This window comes from Malaclemys terrapin, chromosome 1 (genome assembly GCF_027887155.1).
Source record: "Malaclemys terrapin pileata isolate rMalTer1 chromosome 1, rMalTer1.hap1, whole genome shotgun sequence".
NCBI lineage: Eukaryota > Metazoa > Chordata > Testudines > Emydidae > Malaclemys > Malaclemys terrapin.
The window spans coordinates 217,036,482-217,060,149 of record NC_071505.1 but is presented as its reverse complement, the minus strand read 5'-3'; the positions used below and the strand labels follow the sequence as shown (position 1 = coordinate 217,060,149).

Sequence of the window (23,668 nt, the reverse complement as noted above, 5' to 3'; positions counted from 1 at the left end):
ACTTTCTGTGGTGCTCTATAATAATGCAAGCACCTACAGTTATGCTTTAATAAGAGTTTTGCTGTCCCATGTATAGTGGCCTACACAACTATGATATGATACAAATAACATGTGTCGCCAAGGCCATTAATCAACAAAGACGTGACCATATTGGATCAGACTATTAGTTAATCTAACTCACTATACATCTAACAATGGCCGGTACCTTTTACACCACAGAACATGAGTGTGTGTGTGTGTGTGTGTGTGTGTGTGTGTGTGCACATAACGAACCAATCTAATTAGACTGTGTTGTCTATGGAGGGCAGGTGGAAGAAAACTTCTTCCTGACACCAACAGTAAATCAGTTTAAATTCAGAAGCTTGAGATTTGTTAGCTATCTTACCTCACTAAGCAACAAACCGGGGAAGGATTGCCCTCCTAGAATCATCTCACTGTGGGTCTTTGCTTCCCAAATGAATAGAGGCCCCATGCTGGCCCCAGTCCCAGGCCTCCATCCGCAGCCACCAGTCCTAGGTCCTGGCCTCCCGGCCACTGGCCCCATGCCTGGGACTCTGCTCCCTGGCCCTGGGCTCGGGTCCCAGTGTCTGGCCCCATTTCCTGGCTACTGGCCCCACACTGGGGCTCTACTCTTGGGGCACTGGCCCAGCTCACTGGCCCCATGCCCAGGGCCCCCTACCCAGCCCCCCAATCATGGGGTCCCAGCCACTGGCCCCGTGGCCAGGTCTCTGCTACGGCCCCACATGCGGGGTCCCGGCTGTGGGCCTCATGCCCAGGGCTCCGTTCCTGGCCCTGTGCCCACCCCCAGCCTTTGCCCCCTTATCCCTGTCTGGATCCCCCCTCCTCCCGGAGACATGGCACTGCTTCCTGCCCCAGCTGGGAGGAGGGGCACAGACAGGGGTAAGGGGGCTGGCTTTCAGCAGTGCCACTATTAAAAGGGTTCCAGTGCCACTGCTGAGACCTGCATATGGGTCAGGAATTAGCTGGGGAAGGGGGCATAATCCCTTCCCTCTGCTCTGAAAAGGAAAGGATCCAAGCTGTGGTTGTGTTCAGCCATCTGAGGGCTTCACTTCCATTCCGTCTCAGAGAGAAAAGCACAGACTTTGTTTTACTGACGAGGAGGAGGAAGTAGTCTTGGGAAGGCAGCCCTGTCTCGGTAGCAAGTGCAGACTGCTGCTTTGTATTCAGGGACCAAGACTGGAACCCCGATGTGCAGGGACAGTTGTAGTTTCTCTATTCTCCTAGCACTGAAGTCCTGCTAGAAGATTACTCTGAGATGGCCAGCTTTGTCCTAATTGCTTACTGAGATACTGTATAAGAAGTTACCAAATAAAGAGCACAACAACATTCTAGAAGAATATTCAAGACCATGTGAATTGCTATTATGTGAATAGTTAAACATGAAGTAGTATGACATCTTGTTCTCAGAAGTTGCTGGAATATTATAGACATTAAAATTTCTTGCCAGAAAGGGCATATGAAAACATCACATTTTATAGCATACATTGCTTTTTGTAAACTTGGCCTTCAGGATTCAGCATTGATGAAGCAAAAATATAACCGGGACCAGGGCTTAAGTAGGACTAGCTGACCCAATGCTCACTTGTCCTTGCCAAACTGGACTGACACATCATGTTAACAATGTATTAGCTAACTCAACTCTACACCATTGTGTTCTAACATGATAAAATGTAGCAAAGACAAAGCCAGAGAGGTGAGATATAGTCATTGTCTTCAATCTACCTCCATTCTCCTGAATAGCCCTGTGTTCAGTGGTGTATACGCATTTCTTTTGGATCACTTTTACTCATTGTTAGGAAAAAATGTAGACTGGGTGTTCTGTGACTATTTTGATATTGTCATTCTTTTGAAATATTTATTAGACAAACAAAAGGCTGGTAACAGCATGTACCTATTGGGTTCCGGGAAGTGGGCGGGCGTAAGCCCGCCCACTGCTAAAGGATCTCCCCCCAGCCTAAGGGGAGGATCCACAGGACCTGGAACTCAAATAATTATGGGGGACAACTAATGTAAAAACAGGGACAGGAGTGTGGTCAAAGGGTCAAAAGAAGAGAACCAGACGGGGACACCGAGCAGAGAACCCCGGACAGCGCCCACTGCTCCTCAAAGGTGTCAAGGGAGCCAGTGGACGCCGCCCAGAGGAACTCTGCCCGGATACGTGAACGGACAGAGGATTGGAAACAGGCCCCACAGTCACAGGCACCTCCATCGGCCAACCTCCTCTCCCTGGTTTTATAGATGGCCTGTTTAGCCAGTGCCAAGAGGAAGTTGACCAGGAGGTCCCGCGACTTTGTGGGGCCACGGATAGGGAGTGCATAAATGAGAAGGTGAGGGGAAAAGTGTAACCAAAAACGTAACATAATGTCGGTGAGGAGCCGGTGTAGGGGCTGCAACCTGGCACACTCTAAGTAAACGTGAGCCAGGGTGGTAACAGCATGTAGCGGGGTAGTCACCCCGCTTGTGCCTGCAGGAGCTAAAAACAGCCCATGAGGGGGCTGAGGCTGGGGCAAGCAGCTCCCTGGCTGAGTGGGAAGTCAGGCTCATCTGAGGCCACGCCCCAATTAAGGCTCAGCTGGTCCTATAAAGGCCAGGGCAGCCAGAAAGCCAGTCAGTTCTCTCTCTGTTTTAGAGAGAGAGAGGGGCTGGTTGGAGCTGAGAGGTACCTGAGGGAAGCAGGGCTGGAGGAAGGCTAAATGAGCTGGGGAGCTCTGGCCTGGGAAAAACCCCAGGCTGCAGGCCTAGAGTAAGGCCAGCTAGGTACTGGGGTTGCAAAGGGACAGCCCTGGGTAGGCAGAAGCAGCAGGTCCAAACCCTGCTTGCCAGTGATGAGTGGCTGATACTGCAATCTGCCCCAGGGAGTGAGGGCTTGATAGTGACTGGCAGTGGCCTGGTACTGAGGTGAGGTGGGGATAATGGGTGGGGGTTCCCCAGGGAGGGGAGTCCCAGATCTGTGGAGTACTGCCAGGGGGCAGCATCCCAGTAACAGGGGCACTGGGTCCTGGGAAGGGCATGGGGCCAGAGGAGAGGTAGATCACTGGCCTGCAGAGGGCGCTCTGGATGCTGGACAAGCTGATTCCCTGAAGCAACCAGTAGGAGGCGCTGCTGGGTGAGTCCAAACCTCTATACAGCATTTTCTTAGTTCCAGTAATTCTCTATTTTTAGAGATGCCCATCACTGTAGTGTCTAAGGGCCAGATGTTCAAGATACTTGGGCCTGGTCTACACTACAGAGTTAGGTCGACACAAGGCAGCTTACATCAATCTAACTCTGTAAGCATCTACACTAAAATGTTGCTCCCACCCAGGTAACTCGTCCGCTATGCTGACTTAATAACTCCACCTCCATGAGAGGTATAGTGCTTAGGTTGGCGTAGTTAGGTTGACACAGTATCAGTGTGGACACTGCCTTACTTACATTGAAATTAGTGGCCTCCAAGAGGTGTTCCACGATGCCCCATTGTGACCGCTCTGGTCATCATTTTGAACTCTGCTGCCCTGCGACCAGGTATACAGATACACACCCCTCCTCTTTTAAAGCCCTGCAAATTTTTGAAATTCCATTTCCGGTTTGGTTGGTGTGGAGAGCTCACTTAGCAACTGCCTAGCTGACCATACTGGTGCCACATCGCAAACGCACTCCTGACCGGAGTACACAGAAGGTAGTGGATCTCCTGGGTCTATGGGGAGAAGAGATTCTTCAGGCTCTGAACCAGCCATAGAAATGTCAACATATATGAGCAGATCCCTTGGAGCATGGGGGAGAAGGGCTACAACAGGGACATGCGGCAGTGCCACGTGAAAATCAAGGAGCTGCAGCAGGCATACTAGAAGGCAAAGGAGGCAAATAGTTGCTCTGGTGCAGAGCCAGAGGCATGCTGCTTGTACAAGGAGCTGCATGCTGTCCTTGGGGGAGACTCCTCCACCACCACCACCAAGAGACCTGTGGATACTTTGGGGAAGTTGGAGTCACAGGCCTGTACAGTGAGGAGGAAGTGTTGAACAAGGAAGAGGAGGAGGAGTATGGGGGACCGGCAACCAGGGGATCCAATGGCACAGCAAGACAGGACTTCTTTCTGATGCTGGAGCAGTTGAGCCACTCCCAGCAGTCCAGCACCGACAAGTCTGATGCAGAGGAAGGAATCTCTGGTAATTATGCAGGTTGCTTTGATATTGCAGGGACACATCTGTTTGTTTACTATTTTTTGATCATGCTAGAAGAGGTAGTGAAATAACCAATGAAGGTACAGTTGCTCTCTGCTTCTTATTCCTCTGTGCAGCTAGGCAGAGGGGGTCCTGTGGAATAGTTTGTTTATATGCCCCAGGCTGTCCCATGAATTCTCCATAGAGATTTAAAGGAAACTTTCCTGGAGGCAGTCTGCAATCCCTTGCCAAAGGTTTCTGGGGAAGGCTGCCTTATTCCTCCCATTGCGGTAGGACACTTTCCCACGCCAGTCAGCAATTACTTCAGCAGGCACCATTGCAGAACACAGGTTAGCAGCATACAGACCTGGTCTGCAACCAGATGCATGCAGGAGCTGTTTCCTTTCAGGCTCCACTACCCTTAGGAGTGAGATCTCAGCTAAAATCACCACCACCTGTGGAAAATGGTGCCAGTATTTAATTAAATTGCCCTATCCGCATATACTGATGCCCATGTGCTCCCCCCTCATTGTCCCAAATAGCCCCCTTCCCCCAGGGCCGTACTCCCCATGGCTGGGACTGCCGCTGTGCTCTATGAATCCCGAGGGGAAGTGAGAAGGTAGTGCTTGTAACTTGTGTGGATCAAGGGGAGTGAAAACACTCATAATAGGACCTCTGTGCATTGTCTCTTTTGCAGCTAGAAATGTGGCGTTGAGGATCCCTCCATCCACACCAGAGGAGCAGCTCAGCCACATAAGAAGAAGCAAGAGAATATGGGAGGACACATTCCAAGAGATCCCGCACAGCTCTGGTGCTGTGAATAACGAGCAGAGGGCTTGGAGGAACACTCTTTCAGCAGAATGGAAAGGGATGCAAGTGTTCAGGGCCATTAATTGTGTCCTGCTACAAAGGACTGTGACTCTTGGCAACCTGCAGGACATTCTGAATGGTTTTACAGCAATGGGGGTTCCTGAACTGCAGTGGGGTGATAGGTGGCATTCATATCCCTCTTTTGGCACCAGACCACCTTGCCAAAACTGAAAGAGCTACTTTTTTATGGTATTGCAAGCACTGGCGGATCACCGGGGATGTTTTATCAACATGGGCTGGTCATGGAAGGTGCATGAGGCATGCATCTTTAAAAACACAGGCCTGTTCAGAAAGATGCAAGCAGGGACTTTCATTCCAAATGAGCGGATTACCATTAGGTATGTTGAAATACCAATAGTGATCCTGCGAGATCCAACTTATCCCTTACTTCCCTGGCTCATGAAGCCGTACACCAGCCACTTCGAGAGCAGCAAGGAGCACTTCAAATAGAGGCTCAGCAGGTGCAGAATGACTGTTGAATGTACCTTTGGCCGTCTGAAAGGGCACTGGTGCTGTCTATTCATGCAATTAGACTTTAGTGAAAAAAAAATCTCTATTATAGCTGCCTGCTATGCACTTCATACTATCTGTGAAGCAAAGGGGGAAGTTTCTGCAGGGGTGGAGCGTGGTGGGGAAATGCCTGGCTGCTGATTTTGAGCAGCCAGATACTAGGGCAATAAGAGCAGCTCAACAGGGAGATATATGGCTCAAGAAGGCTTTGAAAGACCATTTCAGTAGTGAGCCACAGTAATGTGTGTTGTAGTGTGCTCTGCTTGGCATTGTTTTTTTAGTACCTCAGTATGAACCATGTAATGAGTGCTGTGTGTAAGGTAATATAACATTGCAAGTGAGAAATTGCCAGGGGGAAAGTGGGGAACATAATATACCTGGACTCTAGCAAGGCTATTGACACAGTCCCACATGATAAGGTGGAGAAATGTGGGCTTGGCGGAACTATCACTAAGTGGATACATAATTGATTAAATAACCGCAAACAAAGAGTAGCTATTAATGGAATGATGTCCGATTGGAAGGAGGTCTCAAGTGGGTTTGCACAGAGATCTGTCCTGGGTCCAATGTTATTTAACATCTTCATTAATAACCTGAATGTAGTAATAGAGAGCATGCAGATGACACAAAGCTGGGGGTGGGGATTGCAAACACTGTGAAGAAGAAGCTAAAATTCAAAGCGATCTTGATAAATTGGAGAGCTACAAAATGAAATTTCACAAAGGCAAATGTAAGTTGCTTCACTTGGAGAAGAAAAACCAAATGTACAAATACAGAATGGAGGATAACTGGCTTGGCAGCAGCACTGCTGAGAAGGCATGGGAGTTGTGGTGGATTACAACCCCAACGTGAGTCAGCAATGTGATGCAGTTGCAAAAAAAGCAAATGCAATTTTAGGTTGCATTAACAGAGGCAAGTCACGGGAGGTGATAGTACCGCTCTACTCAGCTCTGGTTACGCCTCAATTGGAATACTGTGTCCAATTTTGGTCACCAATGTATAAAAAAGATGTAGAGAAACTGGAAAGGATCCAGAGACAAGTGACAAAGATTATCAAAGGGATGCCCAGTAATGGATAACTGTGGGGATCTCTCCCCTTCTTATAGCCCCGCAAACCTCTGAAACGTGTTCTTTGAAAAGTAAGCCCAGAGCAAGTTTCTTTGCCCTGCTGTTGGGGTGTAACATCATTTTGTCTTTTCTCCTGCGTGTTAGCTTTGTTTATCTTATATGTAAATTTGCCTTCATTGTTGCTGCCTGATGGCCAGGCTGGTCAGAAAAGCAAATACGCATTCCTTCATCTAGGGCAGACTGGACTTATTCATTGCTTGCCGAACACATTTTAAGAACATAATTCTAGCACTTAGTTATAATTCTTTGTCCACACCCAATTTGCACGAAACACAAAGATTTCCAGGACCAGAGTTATCAGTTTGTATATAATATCTCACATGACACCTTTTAGTTACAGATTATGAAACCAATGTGTTAGCTGTTGTGAATATGTCAGGCCTGACAAGGGTTGCTGACAGAGTAGTGAACCACCAATGGGCCTCTGTCACATTGTGATAACACTTCTTGGCATTTGGTGCCCAGCCACATGGTTGGTGAATGAAAAGCAAATGTTTGTGCTCAAATTGAAGTTTTTCCATGGGCAAAATTGTGGGGTTAGGTATAAAGATTTGGGGCTTGATTCCCTATTACATTATTCCCATTTTACAGAAGTGTAACTCCATTCATTTAGTTCCAGTAGAGCTGTGCCAACTTGAAACTGGACTAACACAATTGTGACTGAAGGCCTTGAGCTTTTTGCCTAACAACATGTGTGCTCTGGATGTGCCTTGCTACTTAGCTTAAAGTTCGGCATATGAAAGATGAGTTGTGCATGTTTTATGTGGATGTGGTATATGTATTTATTACTAATGTGTGATGTCTCAATTGCTATTGTGCAGATTTTTAATTACATACATTTTACTGGTTAAAAAATTAGGCTTTGAATATGGATGCTTTAGCTTATGATGACATCACACACAAGATACATTTTGGAGATTACTTCATGCATGACAGAATTATCAACATGAGATCATTTCTGCACGGCTCCTGCACTATAAAATTTAGCACTACATCACTGCCAGTGAGTATTTTGTATAAATGTATAAACAGAATTTTTCTGGGTGTGGATAGTCTGCATATTGTGCTCGTGTCTATGGATAAGATGAGTATGCTCTCTTTTTCCAAGGTGGTAAAGGTAAACAAAATCTTCGATGGTGGGTTTTTTTTTTTTAATTGTGAAGGGAGCTCCTAACCTATTCTTGCACCAGTGCCCTCTATAGTCTCGCAGCACCTCTGGACGTGTATACCATCTGGGAAGTAAATGTTTAAACTTCTCTTGTCACTTTCAATGTGTTTTCCATGGATGTTTAAATTTCTGTTCATCATTCTTTCAGAATCCTCTGGGTCTGGCTCTAATATTAAATATTAGGTTGGGTTAGTGATGTAAATTGATGAGACCTTCAAGAACTCAGCAACTTTAGTTTCCTCAATAGGAGAGAATATATTCACTTAGTAAAGAAGACATGACTTTTTCAGAACAGCAACAAACCAATGAATGAAATAGGCTAAAAACAATTGAAGACACAAGATGAAATCCTGAATCCATTGAAGCCAAACTTCTGTTGATCTCAATGAGGCCAGAATTTCATCCACAGTATCTAGGATAGGTTAAAGAGACCAGGTGAAGTAAAATGAGGCCATGTCTAAACTGACCTTTCTGGGGAAATCTCTTACTATCATGCTACCATCAGTACAGCTCTACCAGTGGTACCAATGATGGGAATGCTAGAATACATGGAGCACAGGCATTTCTACTATCATGTCATCAAGAACCCAGCTTCAGTGCTAAGTGGCTTTTTGAGCTATACAGTTAATTTGTCTTATACTAGCTTCAGAAAAGTATTAATTTATCGCTAAATAAATAATTAGAGCTTCTGGTTTTCAAGTAAGTGAATAAATAGTTGGAAGCCTCATGTGTTTTACCTTTTTGTTTTTACTATGTGATCCTGACTCATGGAGCTGCTTAGTGTGAATGAGACTGGAAATAGCATTAATTGACGTCCGAGGAAATGTAACAAGTTTCAAGTATTTTCATTTAAAATAAATAAAAAATGAAGTCAGGCTAAGGACTGAAAGGTCTCCTATTCATTTAAGAAAGAGGGTGAAATTCTGTCTCCACTCGAGTCAATGACAAAACTCCCATTGACATCAATGGGGCAGGATTTTACCCCTAAGGAGAGCAGTGATTTTGATCACAGACACCATTTGTTACTTCAGAGAAACTCCACTGACTTCAGCAGAGTTTCTTCTGATTTACACTGGGGTGAGAGAAGAATTAGGCCCCTAAATAGCTGGGTATAACCAGCTGGCATCTGTAAGAGGGCGTAAAATGGAGCCCAGCTGGGCTCACTTGTCCCCTGAACACCCAGAACTGTCTCTCACCCCCAGTCTTGGGGCACTAGGACCCATGAGGTGCTTTTCCTCCCCCCCACCATGTGGCTTGGGGGGACAAAAAACTGAAGAGAGGAGCCAGCCAGCGGATTGGAGCAGAAGCAAGGATCTCGGGACACTGGGAGTATACCTACACAGCCTGTGGCAGCAAGCCTCCTGGCCCGCTCGACAGACTCGGGGTTGTGAGGCTCGCACTAGCGCTCTCCGAATAGGTGGGTCGACAGTGCTCTGAAGTTGCAGCTCAGGCTCCGAAGCCCCCTCTACCCCAATGTCAAAGCCCAAGCAACAGCCTGAGCCGCAGCTTCAAAGTAGTGTCTACACAGCTATTTTTAGATCATGGGTCTGAGTCCCTCGGCCTGGGCTGTCGCAGGCTGTGTGGACATACTAGGGAGAACTTTCTATAGTTCTGCCTTGTGCTGATTGAGAGGGAGTGCTGGAGCAAACAGCCACTCAGTCTCTTCACCTCAGCTAGCATCACTCCTTACCTGCCCCTCTTACTTTCTTCTTCCCTGCCATGTCCTCCTCACCCCCCTTCCCTTCCCTTTCTATTTAGTTGATCCCCCTCAAAGAATTGTGGAACTAACATGCCATTTGCCACCATGACATTGTTCACTCTGCCTCTTTTCTACCCTTTCCCCCACTCTGTTTCTGTAAGCTTTTTGGGGCAGGGACTATCTATTTACTCTGTGCAGTGCCTAGCACAGTGGGGCCCCCATTCCTGATTGGCCCGTAAGCACTGCTGTAATAAACATGATTAATAATAATAGCCAGTGGCTGACAGTGAACATTTTAATCTTCATTTTGGCAGACTAAATTACAAGGTTATTGTTAAATGCTTGTTTAAAATGAAAACTGGAAGCTTTATGCATGTTGGAAGCAGCATTGGTTATATTTGCTGTGCATGATCTTGCAGAATGATAATGCAGAAAATGTCCTATGTAAAGCAAAGAAAAATCTTCTAGATTGTTTTGTATCTATCCCTCAAATTGCTGCCTTTTTTTGGTGCCCCTGGGTATGAATGAGGGAAATACTGTAGTATGTGGCTTGCTGGTTTTGTAGGTTTTGCATACATTCAAAGAGAATTGTATGACAAAGACTGGCCAGAAGAGGGCAACAAAACCTCAAACAACTGTCATTCTACAAGGGAAATTTCCTTCAAAATTCAAAAGGTTTCATAAAAGATAAATAATTCCTCACCAAAAGGAACTTCTAGTATTTATAAGTCTAAATCAATAGCAAATACTCCAAACTCCTTGTTGGAGATGAATAATAATAATAAAAAATATATGGAGATATACCTATCTCATAGAACTGGAAGGGACCCTAAAAGGTCATTGAATCCAGCCCCCTGCCTTCACTAGCAGGACCAAGATGTTCCCAGATCCCTAAGTAGCCCCTTCAAGGATTGAAATCACAACCTTGGGTTTAGTAGGCCAATGCTCAAACCACTGAGCTATCTCTGAATGAATGAATGAATGGACTTATTCATTTTTAATTAACATGCCAATTTTATGAGCCAGAAGCAGAAAGGAGATGGGGAAGAAAGGAAAGAATTTTCTAGGTTTTAACAACCCGATTGATTAACATCTGACAGTCCATGAGGATGCTATTTTCTGAAAATTTATAAATGTCTTGAGATCAAAAGGAATAATTACTCAGAGTACTACTAATAAAAGCCTCTTACTCCACTGTGTACTGATAGTGTCAAAAAGCTTATCGCTCATATGTAATTTTCCACATTGCTCTCAAAAAGTCTCAACTTTATAGTCCAAGAGGAAGTTCATTTGAAATTACTTGTTAGGAGCTAGATCAAGGCTGATTGTAGGGGGCATTGTGTAGCTGTATAATATTTATCACATGAAGGAGGAAGGAGCAAGTATAGTTCCAACTCACAGGGATTGCTAAGTGTTCTCTACATGCTGTGCATAGGGTCAGGAAGCTTTTAATGTACACTCTGTCTCCTGACACATTTGTGCAGGAGCGGATCATAATCCATCCCAAAGAATGGCAACCTCTATCAGGGTGAAATTTCCCAGAGCAGAAAGCCCCCACAAATCCCTACATACTATTTAGATCCCTTTTTAAGGGCTTAAATGGTGCCTATGGACTTGCACATACCTCCTGTACTGGTGTGAATTTTAAAAAAGTATAACAAGATAACACCTTTGTTATGTTTTAATGGACAGGACTTCTCTCTCTGTTTTTCACTTTTGCATACAAGAAACCGAATAGTTCATTTCCTTCTAAACTCATAAAGATATGAATTGATAATTTTTTATCCAAGCTAAGGCATTTAGATGTATTTACAGTGATTTAGAAGAGGCCTCTAAAATATGTAACAAAAATAAGTTTTAAAAAAATCTGAAATGTGGTGAAAAGTGAATCTAAAAATCAATATCTTGGCTGTCCCATGTCTTATCCTTATGGGTCTTCTGAGTCTTTTCTCCCAAGACAAGAATACGTGTTCCTGTGAGCACTGCAGAGCCCATATATCTGTGGAAACTTATTCTGTATTCCATTCTCTTGTGCAACAAGGCTCTCATAATGCTGCTCTATCATGAATAGGTTCATTTGTTTTGCAGGAGGAGTGCTCTTGATGCTCTGCCCCTCCCAGGAGCACAAGGACGGCATTTCTGACAAGCCTCTTTTTGAGAGTGGAGGGGCTCCTTATATGCTCTGCCTCCTGGGCAGCTGCATATGGGTCTCTCAGAATCAGGTCAGTACTGATTTTAATAGCTGTGTGTAATCGCTAAATGAATGTGGCTTGGTCTACACTAAACCCCCAAATCGAACTAAGGTACGCAACTTCAGCTACGTGAATAACGTAGCTGAAGTCGACATACCTTAGTTCGAACTTACCGCCGTCCAGACGCGGCAGGCAGGCTCCCCCGTCGACTCCGCGTACTCCTCGCGGCGAGCAGGATTACCGGAGTCGACAGGGAGCACTTCTGAGTTCGATTTATCGCGTCCAGACTAGACGCGATAAATCGAACCCAGAAGTTCGATTGCCTGCCGCCGAACCAGCGCGGTAAGTATAGACAAGCCCTGTGTGTGTAATAGCTAAATCAGGATGAGTCCTGCATGACAAAAGATTCTATCCACTCAGATACCAAGAACTGCATCCTGGCCCCCTGCTCTTTAGTGTCTACGTAAGACTATTCAGGTGCTGAGACCCCGCAGATTCTGCTGCCAATAACATGCTGATGATACTAAGTTGTGTACTGATCTTTCCTTTTCAACTGATGCAACCAACACCTTTGCAAAAATGTCGCAGTGCCTAGAGGAGACCAGCCCTGAGATGTTTGCACTTGACCCAGACAAGACCAAAGTGATCCTGATCAGAAGGAAGAAACACTCTTGAAGGATGGGCTGGTCACTGCCTTTCCCCTCCAAAAAAAAGTGCTTGCCTCCCCTTCCTCCCCCATTATCTCTGTGATGTGACTCTTCAGGGTTCTCTTGAGCACTGCATTTAACCTAGAAATCAGTGGTGGTAAATAATCTTCCTTTATCCATAGTTTGCTAGGAAACTTCCTCCCTTCCTCCCAGATGAGGATCTGGCCACAGCAATCCATTCATTCATTGCCACCATACTGGATGACCATGACTTACTGTATATGGGCCTGAAGATGGAAGATATTCAAAGGTTCCAGCAAGTGCAGAAGGCCGTAGCTCATCTCCTCAATGGGACAGGCCACTGTAGCATGTCACTCCTGTACTTCCTCTGGCTCCCTGTCCATTTCCATTGTCAATGCCTGATCCTGATCTTCAATGCATTTGGGATCAGCTACATCAGTGACCACATCTCCATTCATGACCCGCAAAGCGATGGTCTTTTGTGACAATGCAGCTCGCAAAGCCTAAAATGAAGAGTATGAAAACTATACAAGGTCTTGGTCCAGGAGGTCCAACAAGCTTCCAAAGTAAATAAGACTGATCCAGAGTCTGATATCTTTTAGAGCATGTTGCAGAACCCTCCTCATTGACAAACATTTCTAATCATAACATGGCACATGAAGAGGGGTGGAAAGAAAGAAAAACCAGAAATATTATGTGCCAAATGACCAGCATCTCTTTTCCAGAGAAGAGCAGAAGAATCCATGAGGTTCACTAGAGAGCTTGCCATATAGAGCTAATGTTCCCAGGAAGTGCTTTGATACCACCATTATGATTGCTGTAGAAAATGTATAGATAGATGGTATCTGCTGAACTAGAATTGGACTTGAACTGGAATTGTGCTTCTCTTCCTCCATCAGGAGGCTGCATCAGCCCCCACCTGAGCCCACCAACACCACCCTATGCATCTCATAGAAGCCACAGAAGAACAATATAAAGTGCTCTCTCCCACCATTGGCAGAGCATTCTTCTTCTCCGCACTCCCAGCTATGCCAGTCCTAGGATCTCATGAGTCAAAGCTGGATTCCTTGTATGGCAGCACACTACCACTAGACTGCTCTTGTACTTTCCAACAACCACCAATTTATGCCTTACTTTCTTTTTCCATCCAAGAAACCAAAACACATTAAAATATATTGGGCATGAAACGAGGGGGGAATAAAAAAGATTTACTGATGTCTATTGTAAGAATTAGGTTTAGCAATGTATTTATTTATTTAAGATAGCAAGGTACCCTACCGAGCTTGGGCAGGGGCACCTTGGGTGGAAGTGTTCTCAACCTCGGTGGGAGGGAGTGGGTTATCTTGCTCAATAGAGACACTTCTAGCTGATGAAGAACAACATGGGCTGGATCTGAAGGGAATTCGATCCAGTTCTTTACTGAAATCCAGGGTTGGAGGATGTGGTTAAAGCAGAGGAAAAATTAGGAAACTAAGAGGTCTGAACAGATACTGACTTTGGCTATGTGTGACAAACTACACCCTGGGAGAGCACCCTGTAACCCCCATATTCATCATTTGTATATATTTCATTTAAAGCATGCCATGTGAGGTATCATGCTGAAACCCACTATTCCATCTAAATATGTATATCATTAATGTTATGAGAACTGTGTTGTATGGTTGTCACTAAAATATGCTGTGAGTTTGGGAAGTGCCCAGCTATTAGTTCCCCAAAGATGATAACCAGGAGGATAACCAACGCCTGGGCGGGTGTCAAACAACCATCAACAGCCATTGTCCAGCAAGGGAGTTACAATTCAATAACTCACTTGCACAAGGCCACACCAGGGGAATTGCTCAACCAATGCCCCCTAGACATGACTTACATTCTCCAAGCACCTGGACTAAGAGTATAAAGCAGAACACAGTGCACCCATGGTTCATCTTTTCTCTTCTGCCCCACCTAGGCTGAAGGCAACGAGAATGCTGGAGCTGAAGAGACTGGTCCCCAGGCTAAGAGGGAAAAATATAAAAAGACGGCATATAAAAGACTGTGACCAACATGCAATATCCAGTGGTATGAGAAACTGCTTAATCTAGATGTTGCCCAGTCTAATAGGATTGAGAATTTAGACTGCATGTTTATATTTTCTTTTCTTTTGGTAACCACTCTCACTTTTGTCTATCACTTAGATGTTAAGTGATTATATCTTTTGTAATCAATAAACTTATTTTAATGTTTCTCCTTACTAATGAGTTTGACTGAAGTGCTTGGTAAATCTGCTCAGGTCACAAGACTGGTGTATGTCCACTTTACATTGATGAAGTGGTGAACCAATTAATGAACTTGCATTGCTCAAGAAAGGGTCTTGAGCAGTGCAAGACGGTATATTCCTAGGGTACAAGGCTGGGAGCTGGGGGGATTTGGCGGGTACCTTTCTCTGTGTGATTCATGAAATGCTCTGGGAGCATTCATGCAATCTAGTTGGGTGTGGGGCTCCACATACAGTTTCACTGAGTGGTAACAGCATCTAGAGGGGTTTGCTGCTTGCTACCAGTAAGACATTGTGAGACACAACCCAAGATAGTGATAAAGGGGGGCACAGCAGACTCTCAGTCTCAGGTTGCACCCTGGGGCTCCCGTCACACTATGTTATGATGAATTATAAATGATTGATCATTTAAATACACTATTTTTGTTACACAAATTCAGTTAGCCTCATCAACACTCAGGAATTCTCTGATTGGGCTTCTACCCCACAAAGGTGGCAAAAGTTGTGGGGTAGAAAGGCCCATCAGTCTCACCTGGATGCACGTGTAGAGTGGTCCAGCCTAATTAATGATGAAACTCAGTGTGGGAGGGTCTAGATGGTGCTATAAACAGAGGAAATTTGGAGCAGAAGAGGCTGTAGGGAGAAACTCTGCAGTCACTCTGCCGGTGGTAGGGAGTGAAGAGATCTAGATGCCACAGGGAAGACTCTTGCAGGGTGAGGAGAAAGGCTAGGGAGTGGTTTGGACATAGAAAAAGTGCAGGGAGATAGCAGTAAGGAGTCTGGAAGTTTAGAGCTTGACTTTCTGTCCTAAGGTCCCTGCATTGGAGACCAGTGTTCCCCTACCAGCCACTGGTAAGGTGGTGTGAAGCCTCTGGGAAGGGAATATAGACTACTGGAAGCTCTGAGAAATGGGTGTATGGAGCATTTGGCCCAGAATTGAGGGTGGCAGACCAGATAAAGTGTTCAGATGCTTGTATTTGTTAGACTTTTTGTTACACTAGAAGTGGTGGGACTAAAGCATGACCTGGCCAGGGAGCTGAGTCACAAGAACAGCCAGACCACTACAGGACAAGAGCATCTGTCAGCAGAGGGCACCAGAGGAAGAGAGCCATGCCTAGGTATGAGGAGACGTGCCTGCAGTGAGTTAACTCTCCTACCACAGTTATATGTGGGTGGAGAGTGCGGGTCTGACTATCACCCCTAATAAAAGGGGAGGGTGAGACTGATCATTAACCTAAAGGAGAAAAAAATGGAAGAAGTTGCTGCCCAGCAACAACATATGGCTGTGCTACAAAGGCAGCAGGAGCAGGAACAAACACAGCAGGAATTCTCTGGCAGCTTATGGAAAACCTGCAGAAGTAGCAGGAGGTGCAATGTGCTGCCCAGCAACAATGGCATACTACTGGGGGAATTCTGTGCCAAAAAAATAAAAAATGTTGTGCACAATATTTTGAAATTCTGCATATTTTATTTGTCAAAATAACACAATATAATCATCCAGGTTTCAATTATTTTGGTAATTTATTTCAAAAGTCCTGTCAACACGTCAACAATATAGAAAACAGCAAAAAAGATTCCCCCAGGAGTAGAGAGTTAACGAAAACTCTACAACAACCCAGTTCCAGTTGGAGGGTGCTGGAGGGAGCTGTGTGGTGCCCCAGAACCCAGACACCAGCATTCTCCCACCCCCAGAGCCCAGCTGTGGGGCAGCCCTCAGATACCAGCTCCCCCTCTCCCCAGACACCAGCTGCAGGTCAGCCCCTGGCCCAGACACCAGCCCCCCCCCCCCCCAGAGCCTTTACTCCACCCTGCTTCTTTACTGTCCCACCAGGGGACATGTTGTAGTATGGCCTTGCCCTTCCTCATGCTTTGCCAGAACTGGCTGGGTCTCCCAGGTCCTCTCCAGTCCCTGGGAGAATGAGGATCAAAGAGCATGCAGCCTCCAGCCCAGCCAGTCTGGGCACTCTGCTCACTGAAAACTGGGCTCTGCAGAGTCCAGCGGCCCCTTGTGGCAGCCAGAAATTCTGTGGGGCAAACAGGGAATTCTGCAAATTCTGCATTGCGCAGTGGCGCAGAATTCCCCCAGGAGTAAATGGCAGTAAGCCCTGTTCCAGTAGAGGAATGGTTTAGGAAATAATTGATCCCAGCAGTGTTGTGAGGCCCAAGTAAGCCAAATGAAGTCAGCTCTGGATGTCTGAGCCCTGGGGATAACCTGGTGTAGCCTGATCTATACATTATGTATTAATTATATTGATTACTTAAGAATTCTCAGTTATCACTTTGAAGGTTGACAGATTCTTGTCCCAATATCAGGCCCAATATTATTAAAATTACTATATAGTTGGGAAATCTGATGTGCACAGTTGCAACACTCCTAGAAGAGTTCCTATAGTATGTTTACAATAATTTATTAATACATTTAGCAAAGTCACAAACATTCTAACTCAGTAAGGTAGATGGAGATAATACAGAAAGTACATCTGAACATCCATATACTCTCACAATCCCTTGCAGAACAATCTGAAATGTTAGCCATTATCTTCCTCATTGGCATCACCTTCCTTATCATCACCAGTGGCCATCATCCCCGCATCTCCCGAGGGTGACATCTCTCTCTCTCTCCTACTTCCCACAACTTTTATAATATGTTATGCTGATGCCATATGTGATACAAACCAAGGTGTGGGGAGTACTGGTAGATGCACTGGTGAATTTGAGATGAGGACAGAGGAGAGAGAGAGAAAGGGGTTTTGGTCTAGAGGATAGCCCCATAGTTGCCAGTGCATGTCTCCTGCATCCACAGTAAGACATGGGTGTACCCAACTGCAGAGATAGAGCTGGAGATAGAGGGACAGCAGATCCAGGTGGGGTAGTCAAACATCTCCACTGGCCCATGATCATAGGGAGGTACTGATGTGAATTCCTCTTGCTCTTAACAAAGAAGATGGGGCAGAACCCTGTAGAAATAAAGGATGAGCCAGACACAGAGGCATTGCATGGCACTGTGGAGGCCAGTAAAGTGGCTGCTGAAAGGTGCCAGCAGGAGGCAATTGCTCAAATCCAGATTGTACAAAGGCAGCTAAAGCCTGGAAACATGAGTGGGAGATGGTGGCTACTGAGTGCGCAGGAAGGCCTGTAGTAAGTCAGCTCTTCTACAGACCCCACTAGAACTAGAAGTGTAAATCTGAATCAGAAAATGCTGATGAAAGCTACTTCCAAATAAATTCAAATTATATTATAAATTGATGGCGTGACAGGATCCCCGGGATGCAGCCTGGGACTGTGGGACTGCTGTGCCCCCCTGAACTCTCTCCAGCCTGGGCTGTCTCTCACAATGCCTTTCTAGTGACCAGGAGCAAACTCCTCCAGGCGCTGTTATCACCCAGCACAACCACATGTGGAGCCCCACACCCAGCTAGATTGCATGAATGCTCCCAGAGCTACTCATGAATCACACAGGGAAAGGCACCAGCCAAATCCCCAGCTCCCAGCCTTGTACCTCAGGAATATACCATCTTGCCCTGCTCAAGATGAGCAGTGCAAATTTATTAATTGGTTCACCACTTCACCAATGGAAAGTGGACATACACCAGCCTTTGTAAAACCTGAGCACATTTACCATTCACTTCAGGCAAACTCACTGGTAAAGATAAACAGTGAAACAAATTTATTAACTACAGAAGATAGATTTTAAGTGATTATAAGTGATAGGCAAAAAGTCAAAGTTCGTTACCAAAAGAAAACAAAATATAAGCACGCAGTCTGAACTCTGAACCCTCTTAGACTGGTCAACATCTAGATTAAGCAGTTTTTCTCATCCCACTGGATATTGCAGTCAATAGTATACAGATTTCACCTTTTGAAATCTGGGCCAAGCCCTCAGTTGGAGTCTTCAGAGTGTCCTTGTTGCTTGCAGTGTAGGTGGCTAAAGGAGAAAGGCGAAGCATGGGCCTTCTCTGTTCTGTTTTATACTGAGTCCCATGTGTTTGGGGAACACACAAGTCCAGGCAAGTCTGGTGGGCATTACTGAATCTCTAGGCAAGGTTGAGCAATTCCCCTGGGTAGCCTCATGCAGGTGAGTCATTGAATTGTAGGTCCCTTGCTGGACAATGGCTGTTGATGGGTTGTTTCACACCCCGCCTGGGTGTTGGTTACTTTTCTTGCTGTTGCCTCTGGGGAGCTAATATCTGGCTGATTCCCCAATTTACAGCATGTTTTAGTGACAAGCATATAACACAGTTCTCATAACTTCATATGCATTAATGATGTACATATATGGATAGAGAAATGACTTTCATGGGATCATAACCTTTCCCCTGATACCTTACAAGGCATGCTTTATATGTAATATCACAATTATATACAGATGAGGAATATAGGGATTACAAAACGCTCCCCCAATGTATAGTATGTCACAGATGGTAACAGGAAGCTTCTCTGAGATTGAGGAAAGTTGACAGAAAGATCAGTTTTGGCTGCCAAGAAGATTTTAGGAGCCCAGGATCTACTAATAGTGAACCAGAAAATACAGATCGGCTTGCTAAAATCATTATTTTGAGGTTGGGGGAGAAAAGGACTTTCAGGTATGAGATGTTGCCACCTATAAATGCCAAAAATGGAGGATCATTGAGAATCCCAAACTAAATCACACAGAACAAGAAAGGGAGATTAACATTGGTGTGATTCATTTCTGCTAACACAATAAGATGAGCTTTTCCTGATTTTTGAGGAAGAGAAAATGGATAGAGAGAATTTCTCAAATGTTTCTACAATGTCATCAGCCCCTCTCTTTGTTCTCCCACAGGTCCATGTCCATGGGTCACAATCTTTAGGGGGCTTAGCATAGATGCAAGTGTCCAAACTCATGGTGCTTCATTGGAGACTTTGGCCCATATGGATTTGACTCCAGCATTGGGGGCCATAGTCTTTGTTCGCTTGTCCTCTAACATGTCTCAAAGTCATGACCTAGCCCTTGTCTTTCATTTTCACTTCTTCTCATCTCTGTTTCCCTCTCCTGGGTCAAATTCAACCCTGAGCCAACAGAAGCGGTTACTAGAGTGGAGTTCAAGTATCACACAGGTGGAGCTTATTCATAAATAGTGAATGTAATAAAAATGTCCTGCCTTGTCAGACCCCTTAACCCAAACCACCAAAGTAAAAAGATTTCTCATCTTAAAATGGGCGAAGTGCTTATATTCCCTAAGTATTATTATTAATTAATAATTATTTGTATCTCAGTAGCGCCTAGCAGCCCCAACTCAGACTGGACCTCCATTGTGTGTGTTAGTGCATCTGCACATAGTAAGCGCTAGTCCCTGAACTGGCACAGAGAGGGAAGTAAGCAGCTTATTTTTCCCCTGGAGCACGGGGAGGGAGAGAGACCATATGGTGATGCTCAGAATCAGAAATGGTTCCTGGCTTGCTCCAGAGGCGTCACAATGATGTACTCCCTTTACTTGTGCTGGGTTGGAAGGTGCTGATCCAGCCCTCAGCTACTTGCATAAGGTCACACAAAGTCTGTGGAGAGCTGGGAACTCAACCCAAATTCCTGAGTTACAGTCCAGTACCTTATACCCCAAACCATCTTTCTGTCTTGCTGATAGACACTTTGGAAATGTGACAGAGGATAAACAGGCATGTTGACAAGGTGTAGTTTGCAGAGAAAAAAAGAATAGCGTCCAACTTCCCCCCACCCATTCCAGATGTCCACACTCTCCTACCTCTTTCTCTGCTCTTGTTTATATTTCCTCTTATCAGAAAAGTTACTTGTTCAGCTCCTCCCCGGATATCCCGCTGTGTCACTAACCTATGATGACTGTGGGCAGCAAGGTGATTGCAATGAGATCCTGGAAGGTTTTTGCATCCTGGCCAAATCCTGTGTAGGAGCCATTCAACATGTTACTATACACCTGTCTTGTAAAATTCTACTCCTTTCCAGGGTAGCTTTGCTCTCCCATACAAGAGAAGTAAATCTGCAAATGAGTTGTGGAGAGGTGGCAATAGCAACTTAATGACAATCTAGGACAAGGGCAGAGAGGGAAAGATGAAGTGGGAGCAGCACAATAATTGTCAGTAGTCACAGATAAACCATTTTGGGAGACATATATATTTAGGCTAGATCGTGAGCTGCCCCTTGGACTCTCATTGACTCCAATGAGTTTTGATTGGGGGCTATAAAGACCCTCTTGCACCTACAGACATATGGAACCATAGAAATTAGAGTTTGTGGGGAAAACAGCTATTAAATCTATAGGAAAATGCATGTGTGCACATGAGGGAAGAGGGGTTATTTATGTGTGTTATCTTTTTGTTTTATTTAAAATATTTGTACTGTCTGAAAATATATACATACTTTAATAATAGTTTCTTTACAGTACTTAGAATATACACTCCTGGGAAGGTTTGGACAATTGTTCTGTTGAATATAAGATAGTCAAATTTTAAAAGGTTGTCTCCTCTCCTTCCCTTAAAAAGAAACAGCAGAAAGCTCCAAGACAGCAAAATTACAGTCACATAGTAAACATGACAGTATGCACTTAGTGTTTAAATTTTCAAAGCACTTAACAAATATTAAATAATTAATCTAAAAACTCTCCGTCCATCCAATGGAAGTGAACACTGAGGGAAATGTGTTAACTAAAGATTAAATGAAATCAAGAGAACTTCCTGCTGCAAATAGAAACCAAGTACCTCCCATGTTAGAAAAGGAGAAAGATTATGCTGTACAGGAATTTATACAGGATGCCATCCTTTCTAGCTGCCAGTGACAGGGAAGAAATTTGAGAATTGGTTGGAGAGCTGGTCCTGCTATTCCTTCCCTAAAGTCTGCTATTATCTAAAACAAAAATGTCCCCATTAGATTGTGAACATTTAAAAATATACATTAGGATGAAGAAACTTGACTAACATAAAATACTTTACTAACATAATTTAGAGCATTATTCCTTCACACGCACAATATGCAACAACTCAAGTAGTGGGACTACTCTTGTAGCAAAATGCTACTAAATATGTCCATGCTCATAAAGCATATTTTTGTATTTTTCACTCTTTTCATCACCAAATGGTGGTGTGAATATATCCTGAGAAATATGCTCTGCAGATCTGAAATGATAAAGATTCTTCAAAAGGAGCAAAATGACATTATTCAGTAAAACTAGCCAAACAATAGGGTTACTTAGCAAGATAATTCTCTTTCTTATGTAGACAAAAATATGCTTTATGAGCAAGGACAGATTTAAGCATGCTCACATAGGATTCTGAAATATCTGTAATGGTTACTGTAAGCTTTTTATTTATTTGCATTTTGATTTATGATCAGATGAAGAAAATCAGACCTTCCTTCTCTGATTGAAGTTTTTTAACATTAAAAATGTAAGGAATATTAAACCCAAGCTTCCTGTTGTTCTCTGAAAAGCAAGCAGTTAATGATCTCTCACTTCTACCAGAAATGCTTCATCTTTTTCAAATGAGTATTTCTTACAATGTGATGGAAATTCCTAGTTCAAATTATGTGAAAAACTTGTAGATTATGGTTGTGACAGGTTGGATCATAGAAATGCCCTTGGGGCTGCCAACTGATGTGCCAAGATTACTTCTGCCCCTGCTTTCCCTACCAGCCTGGGAATCCAGCACCCTGTCTTGTTGAGCCAGACATGCCAGTCTGCTCTAACACAGACCCAGGTCTGAACCACGTGTCCCAAAGCTGCAGACTTAACTGAAAGCAACTTGAGAAGCGTTCCTGTTTTTAACACTCAGATGCCCAACTCCCAATGGGGTCCAAACCCCGAATAAATCCGTTTTACCCTGTATAAAGCTTATTCAGGGTAAACTCATAAATTGTTTGCCCTCTATAACACTGATAGAGAGATATGGACAGCTGTTTGCTCCCCCCCCCCCCCGCCAAGGTATTAATACATACTCTGGGTTAATTAGTAAGTAAAAAGTGATTTTATTAAATACAGAAAGTAGGATTTAAGTGGTTCCAAGTAGTAACAGACAGAACAAAGTGAATTACCAAGTAAAATAAAATAAAACATACAAGTCTGAGTCTAATACAGTAAGAAAACTGAGTACAGATAAAAACCTCACCCTTAGAGGAATTCCAGTAAGCTTCCTTTTACAAACTAGTCTCCTTCTAGTCTGGGTCCAGCAATCATTCACACCCCCTGTAGTTACTGTCCTTTGTTCCAGTTTCTCTCAAGTATCCTTGGGGGTGGAGAGGCTATCTCTTTAGCCAGCTGAAGACAAAATGGAGGGGTTTCCCACAGGCTTAAATAGACTTTCTCTTGTGGGTGGAGACCCGCTCCTCTCTCCTATGCAAAGTCCAGCTCCAAGATGGAGTTTTGGAATCACATGGGCAAGTCACATGTCCATGCATGACTCAGTTTTTACAGGCAGTAGCCATCGCTTACCTGCTACCTTGAACGTCCTCATGTAGACTTCTTATGTGTATTGGAGCCTTCCAAGATCCATTGTCCCTTAAGTGCTTCTTGATTGGGCACTTAATTTGCACATTCCTTTGTCAAGAAGCTGACCAAATGCTTTACTAAGGCTACTTAAAAATCAAGCCAGTACACAGTCAATATGCATAACTTTGAATACAGAAATGATACATGCATACAAATAGGATTAATAGATTCAGTAGATCATAACCTTTACATAGATACATTACAAGGCATATGTAGCATAAAACATATTCTAGTTATGTCATATATATTCATAAGCATATTTCCATAAAGCCTTATGGGGGGCAGCATCACAATGGTTATTTTCTAACTATAGCAAAATTTATATTCCTGCACAATACAAATCCTAGCAATGTACAAATTATATATTACAGACTGTTTGGGCTTTGAAATGGTATCTGTATCAGGGCTGCCTGGTGTCTTTGAACTGAGGGCTCGAGAAACGCACCGTGGTAACACCTACAGTTGTGCCAGTGCACATTATGCTGTCTGGGCTGATGTGATTGGCTTCCTTATTCCTAGGACTTCCTGTGGGGGTGATCTGCTCAAGT

At 44.4% G+C, this 23,668-nt stretch overlaps 1 long non-coding RNA gene across 1 annotated transcript in view; it reads left to right on the top strand.

The window, feature by feature from the left end:
- LOC128830633 (uncharacterized) overlaps positions 1-14,591 on the top strand; it is a 45,791-nt gene extending 31,200 nt beyond the window's left edge. Inside the window, exons 2-4 of the long non-coding RNA XR_008443623.1 lie at positions 7,528-7,671; positions 11,624-11,757; positions 14,344-14,591. This is a non-coding gene — a long non-coding RNA (uncharacterized LOC128830633). The remainder of the gene's footprint in view (positions 1-7,527; positions 7,672-11,623; positions 11,758-14,343) is intronic.
- The last annotated feature ends 9,077 nt before the right edge of the window (positions 14,592-23,668 follow it).